Source organism: Hevea brasiliensis, chromosome 10 (genome assembly GCF_030052815.1).
Source record: "Hevea brasiliensis isolate MT/VB/25A 57/8 chromosome 10, ASM3005281v1, whole genome shotgun sequence".
NCBI classification, from domain to species: domain Eukaryota; kingdom Viridiplantae; phylum Streptophyta; class Magnoliopsida; order Malpighiales; family Euphorbiaceae; genus Hevea; species Hevea brasiliensis.
The window spans coordinates 44,445,121-44,452,512 of NC_079502.1; the positions used below are offsets into that span (position 1 = coordinate 44,445,121).

The 7,392-nt window shown below is 33.2% G+C and overlaps 1 non-coding gene across 1 annotated transcript; it reads left to right on the forward strand.

Annotated features, from left to right (window-relative positions):
- Window positions 1-6,816: 6,816 nt before the first annotated feature.
- Window positions 6,817-6,924, forward strand: LOC131170115 (small nucleolar RNA R71). Its single transcript, XR_009141056.1, has one exon. It is a non-coding gene; the product is annotated as a small nucleolar RNA R71 (small nucleolar RNA).
- Window positions 6,925-7,392: the final 468 nt, after the last annotated feature.

The window sequence follows — 7,392 nt, forward strand, 5'->3', positions numbered from 1 at the left end:
AGAAGATCTATCTCTACCAGACTTTTTACCACCTCTGTTATGTCCCCCAAAGTTTTTCCTCTTTCCAATAGGACCTTTGGAACTCTGTTCTACTGACTTTCCCTCTTTTTCTGTCTTCTCTGATTTCTTTTTCTCAAGGGCCGCTTCAGATTCAATTCTTTCTAATTCTAGTGCTTGAGAAATAAGCTCAGAGTAGTTGTTATGTTTGAATCCGACCACTTGTAATTTGATACTAGGCTTCAAGCCGGTTTCAAACCTCTTACATCTCTCCCTACTGGTAGAAAGTAGACTTACTGCATAATGGCTTAGGCGAGAAATCCCTTTCATATTCAGCCACCGATCTACTCCCCTGTTTCAGACTTAGGAACTCTTACAGCTTCTTGTCCACATAAGCATTAGGGACATATTTTTGTCTGAACTCCCATAGAAAATCATTCCATGTTAGCACTGAAGGTTCTACCAGACTATGGGGAATGGTTTTCCACTAGTCATATGCATCCCCCTGTAGCAGAGACACTGAATATTCAAATCTAAGCTCCTCTGTGCAGTGCAGTTTCTTGAACACCCTATCCATTCTCTCTAACCACTGTTCTGCCTCTAGAGGATCTACTATCCCCTTGAACTCAATAGCCCCATATTTCATCAATTTGTCATACTGCCTAGCAGAAGACTGTGGTTGTACCACTGGTGTCTGTAGTGGGACTTGAGTAGGCACGTTACCAGCTATCTATTGGAACATTGTAGCCATCTACTGAGCGAACTGAGAAGGAAACTGAGGTACAGAGGGGGCTGGTGCGGCTGATCCACTGACATTGTGTAGGGCTGGGGCATCCCCTTATACCTCAGCCTCTATCAATTGATCGACTGAATGATCACCCTCTTCCATAGTTAATTTGAGGATCTTAAACCTCTTGAAAAAATAACACAAGGAGATTTCCTCCCTTTAGTGCATATTTATAATGTAATGTACTGTATGTATCAAACAATAACATTGAGTAGTTGTACTATGAAGAAAGAATATTCAAATTATAGGTGAAAACAGAATTTAAAAACTAGCTCTGATACCACTAAAACATGTCACACCCTACCCCTCCGTAAGGCATAACATGATCCCGTAGTATACCTAATGAATTACCAACTTCTTCTCCTGATAACCCATTAAATACACTACAAGGGATTTTAAAACTTTTCTTACTTCTTTTTACAGTGGTGAGCACTATTTACAGGTGTTAAAAAAATTTTTTTGAACTGAAGTGAAACAGCTAACACATTTGAATAATTAACAATTTCTGCAAAAATTTTGGCAGAGTGCCCTCTGTAATTTGAATAAAACAGTTCTTCAAAAACCTATAAAAAGCACTTCAAATATATTTCTCAATCTCAAACTCTAACATCCAAATCAACACAATAAGTTTCTCAACATTTGTCTACTTAATCCACAATAATTTTCCAGTGTTTTCAATAGCTGAGATAAAAGAAATATTTACAAACCAAAATAATTTACAAATTTAATTTACAACTTTAATGTAAAATTTTAATTTACAACTGCTTAAAACCAAGAACACTATATACATACAGTGAACATACATTACAATACAAAATGCAAAATATGGTATACTCAATATACCTGGTGAACTCTCAATATAGCATTAGTAGCCTAGTCTTCTGCCCTGTCAGTCTGTTTACCTGTGACAACAATGAAAAGCTATCACTGAGTAAAATTTACTCAGTGGTGCACAATAACAATTTGAAATGCGATATATAAATCTTTTATTGACAATTCACAAATCAAATAATTCACAATTCCATTTCATAATTTACAAAGTTCATATAACACAAATTTGATCAAACAATTGAATAACACAGTTTTGCCAATCAATAACACCATTTGATCAAATAATTGAATAATACAGTTTTGTCAATCAATAATACCATTTGATCAAATAACTGAATAATATAGTTTTGCCAATCAATAACACCATTTGATCAAATAACTGAATAATACAGTGTTGCCAATCAATAACACCATTTGATCAAATAACTGAATAACACAGTATTGCCAATTGATAATACAATTTAGGCCATAACACAATTTTTCTGTACATGCCATGTTGTAAATCACGACAAGACACACTCACCCCAATAATCGAAATTAATGAGGGAGGAAGCTAGCTAAATAATGAGTACTCATCCACACTCACCTCAGACTGACAAGTCAAAGAGGGAGGAACATAATCACACTCACCCTAAACTGATAAGTCAAAGAGGGAGGAATATAATAACAGTTTTATGCCAAGAGTGAATCAAAACAATTCCAAATCACAATATTTCATACAATTCCCAAATCACATTTTATCTCAAAATTTCCATTTGCAAAGTAGGCAACACAATAATTTCCAAATAAGATTCTCAAAGCCAAAACAATAAAAAATTATTCATAACTCATTTCTCCAAATAAATTTTCTAGTAAAAGCAGTGAATATAAAAAGTATTGTGCACATACACAATTTAAAACTATAATGTTCAAATAAATTTTTAAGTAGAAAATAAGAAATCAAAATTATTGTGCACAAACACAATTTAAGACAATAACATACAAATAATCATAATTTATTTCAATTGAAAAATTCAAAAGAAATAACTATTACGCACAAACCTCTGATATATGCCTCTTGGCCCTGACTCAGTGTTCCTTATGCTTCGCAATATCCTTTTCAACTGAAACACACAATTTAAAGTGTTTCAGTACTCAATGAATTTGTTTCTAACAATAAAATCTAATATTTAAATTTTCTTGGTACTATTCCCTTCAATTCATTTCATTAGTCAACCTATAATATTGACCCCTGATGCACTCTAAGTGAGTCAATTCTAATATTACCAATATGTCACTTTTAATAGAGTTTTAGTGTTGGTACATGTCACCAAATTCATTTTCAAGTATATTGCATTTTATTGCAATTTGCTGGATTTCAGTATACTAATTTCACCTAGCCGGATGACCTAGTTCCCTCAGTTTTCGGGTTTTGGTCCAAACTACAAACTTGTAGGTCTATGTCTTATTGCTAGCAGGGCAAAATTTCAGGTTATTCTGAGTTGCGCAAACCAAGTTATGGTCAATTTACCAATGCTAGACAGAATGTACCAAAATGGTAACTTTAGGTCATTTTTAGGTCACTTTTGGTTTAGCCAGTTTTGGTGCCCAAAATTTTGCAAGCTATTTGACTTGCTTATGATCATTTCTGGGTGTTAGTGTCTTCATAAGAATTGTAGATATATGTCTATGCTATTTATGGTAAAAATTTTAGGTCAATTGGACCTATTTTGAGTGAGTTATGGCCAAAACACGAACTACTGCCCAAATTGTCAATTTTCAGGCTTTCAAAGCACTAATCCGAATTTGGTTATTTTTCAAGTCATTTGCTGGGCAGAATTTTGGTAAGCTTCCTTCATGAAAGTTGGCACATTTTGTGCCTAGTTTCACCTCCAATTGGTTTCGTACCAATTGGAGCCACACACTTAAGGTTCTAAGCCAAAACATACACTACCCTATTACACATTGTTCATCACTCATCAATTACACATCCTATGCTTACCAAGTTAACTCTTCCATGTCCTTTCTGTTTTGTACCTTACCATTAACACATTTAACAACACATTTTTTGTCATTTTGGCAGCTTATAACCATTCTCAATATGCACACTATAACCCAGAATTTTCCAAGTCCAATTATAACAATTAAACACATGAATGTACCTCATTTACATGTCCAAATTCAAACCTTTATACACACATACATGCTGCCATCCATAACAACATAATTCAACAATATAATTCCATAAACCAAACCATGAAACAACACATTTTGATCTTCTTCATAAGGCTGCCACAAGTTTACACATACCCATCAATTTCCATTTTCACATTTCAAGCTTCCAATTCAAGCCTTACACATGGAATTCAACTTCAATACAATTAAACATTTAAATCATCATCCAAACCACTATTTACATGCAAGAATAAACTATTCTTATTGAGCTTCCATGGCTGCCAAAATGTACATCTCCATTAAATCATCAAACTTCAAAAATTCTTCCACAATTCAACTACCCACAACATCCATTCAAGGTTTAATGAAACAAGAATAAAAAATACACACTTACTACTTTTGAAATTCTTCAAAACCTCACCAAAACTTAAATTTCTTGCTGCCTATACACTGTCAAGTTGTGTAGAACAACTTTAGTGAAGGATAATGGAAGAAAATTGGCTTGGATCATGGTGAGAGAGAGAGATTGGCCATGGACGGCCATGGATGAATTTGAGAGAAGAAAAGGATTCTGCTGGTTCTTATCTTTGAGGTTGAAGATGATGTTCAGCTATCCATTTAGCTTATATAGTGGTCCCAAATCTGCCTTAGTATAGCACTTACATCATTTTAATGTTTAATTATTCTAAATTTGTAAATTTTCATTTTTATGCCCCAAACTTCCATCATTTATATTATGTACTTTAATTTTAATTTTCATGACATTTTTCAAGTGTAATATCATTTATTTTTAATGGACATTTAGGTCAAAAGACAACTCGGGATGTCAAATAATGACAATGCCCTTGTTCGGGTTGCATTCCCGATTTTTCGGTAACACCGACTTTTGTCATTTTCTCGACTTCTCGTTTTTCTTTGTACTAATTAATTAATTTTTCTTTGATATTTCTAATGATATTTATGCTTCAATAAGTCTTTAATTATTTCTTAAAAATATTTTTCAGGGTTCCTCGTGGTCCAAGGCTAGTCAACGGTTCTCACCGCAACTTCCCGGTACGGTCACCCATCGCCGCAGTTTTTTGCTCATTTAACTTGGTTATATTTCGTTGCTATTATTTTTCCTTTATTTTTCTTGTATTTTCCTTTCTTTTATTTCATTATTTTATGTCTCTTCACTAACATTTAGATGTAGTTCTAGGCATCCTAGCTGTCCGGACAGACACTGGTCACCAGAATAGTAGAACGCACTACCGAACATAGGGGTGTTACAATACATTCATCACAACTTTGAAGAAGGAATCCTACTCAGAAAACCACAATAGACTGACCTAAAAATTGACCAAATCCAGGTAACATACATTCTGCCTGGCCAAAATGACGTAATGAACAGTGTTCATTCATTTGGTCATAACTTAGTGTAGAAAGGTCCAATTGACCTGATATTTATATCAATAAAAAGCTTAGACAATTTAGAACAACTTTGATGTAGAACACAAACTCCAATTCTGAACTTAAGCAAATGAAATTGCTAACAAAAATTGAGCTACCAAATCTGGCAGAACCAGAATTGCCCAGAAATTTTGGGTAAAAGTCCATCCAACCAGTTATGCTAAAATGGCCATAACTTGAGATAGAAAACTCCAAATAGAGTGATTTAAAAATAAAATTAAAGAAGACACATAAAGGAACAACTTTCATGAAGAGAATTTTGCCAAATTCCTACTGTACAAATGACCAATGGAACAGTAAACTTAGTGCTTGAAATCTAAAAATTTTAAAATAACCAATACTAAGCTTTATAATGGTATTGGCAATCAATGCCAATAATTTTAGAATGCAAAATGTGGCATGTTGGGGATATTAGAACAAATATACTTATTATCTATGAAAAAGTCAACATTTTAGTTGACTAATAAAATGAATAGTAACAATTGAATTTCAATTTCAAAAAAATTGCATAATTAAAAATGTTAAATGCCCTAGTAGGCCTAGTGTGATTGGTTTGGATAGGTTGGCATGCCAATAGAGTTCTGATGGCAGTACTGCATATGGCTTCATGCCATTCTGTGATATGATAGCCTATGGCTATACTGATTATGATGTTACACTTGGCTTTATGCCTTATTGCTTTTATGGCTTATTAGCCATTCTATCTGCACACTGGGAGACACATTGTGACCGATGGTGTGACGGCCCGAGGTACCTGGTACCCAGTGCTAGTTTACCCGTTTATCCAGTCCGGTCAATTTGTATAGGTTACTTGGGCATGAAAAAGTATAAATATAATTGAATTGATTATTAAAGGAAGTAAAGAAATTAAATATCAAGATAAAGAACAAGAATGATTACAATAAAAAGAGGCTCAAAATCATCAAGAAAACGATTAATAAAATGCTAAAAAGAGTTAATATCATAAGATGTAATTATTAGCCTTCGACTAAACAATAAGTTAGTAATTATTTATTTCTTATAAGCACAATAACTAGGAAATTTTTACTTTTATTTGCATATTATATTTTATTGTATTATTGGCACCACTAAGCTTTATGCTTAGCAAGTCCCTTTTGCAACGCGTAGGTACTGAAGATTTGGCCAGATAGCCCAGTAGACCATAGACTGGGAGATTAGAAGTTTTGATTTGCATTTGGGTCCTAAGTGTCACCACCTCAGCAGTTCATATTTTGGTAGTGTCCACTTGCTTGTATTTTATTTTTTATCATTGTAATTAAATTTTGGATATGTAATGTAAATTATGTATTTATATGAGTGAAACTTATTGATGTTCTGAACGAGAAAATGAATTTGAGAATATATATAAAGATAATTGTAATTGTTTCACACAGGTGGGAAATCGTCAAATTATTAAGAAATGAGGGGAAACTCTGTCAGTTTCTCCACAGAAATTTAATAAAAATTGAATGTGATAATTAAGAAGTAATAAATTGAGATAAGATAAGATAGGGTTCTCCAGCACCGAGTATGACATGCCTTGTTCGGCTACACTGTAGACGGGTAAGGGGTGTCACAGTTAAAGAGTGATTTTGAAATATTATGATGAGGAAATCTCTCTATCCATTCATTAAATCTTTCCCAAGCATCATAAAAGGGTTCATTATGTTATTGAATAAAACTTGTGAAGACTTGTTGATAAAACATCTCAATGCACCTCACAAGAAAAATAAGTAAAAACAAGCTTAGACATATAGAAAAGTAAAAACAAAAAAAAAATATAAAAGAAATAAAAATGTCTAGATTAATCAAATCACTAATCATTTGATATCAAGCACCAGTCTTCGGCAACTGTGCCAAAAAATTATTTGTTGGTTTACAACCCATAAGTGCATAGATCATTAATAAGTATAAATTGATGAGTAGAGTATCATTTCTACGAGGACCATGTTGAGTACCAAACTATAGTGATTTTAATTATCTAGATGATTGAGTTGTAGAGAAATAGTAATTAAATCTAAATTAAAAGAAATAAATTCTAAAACAATTAACTAAAATGAAATTGTCACACCCTACCCCTCTGTAAGGCATAACATTATCCCGTAGTATACCTAATGAATTACCAACTTCGCCTACTGATAACCCATTAAATACACTACAAGAGATTTTTAAAA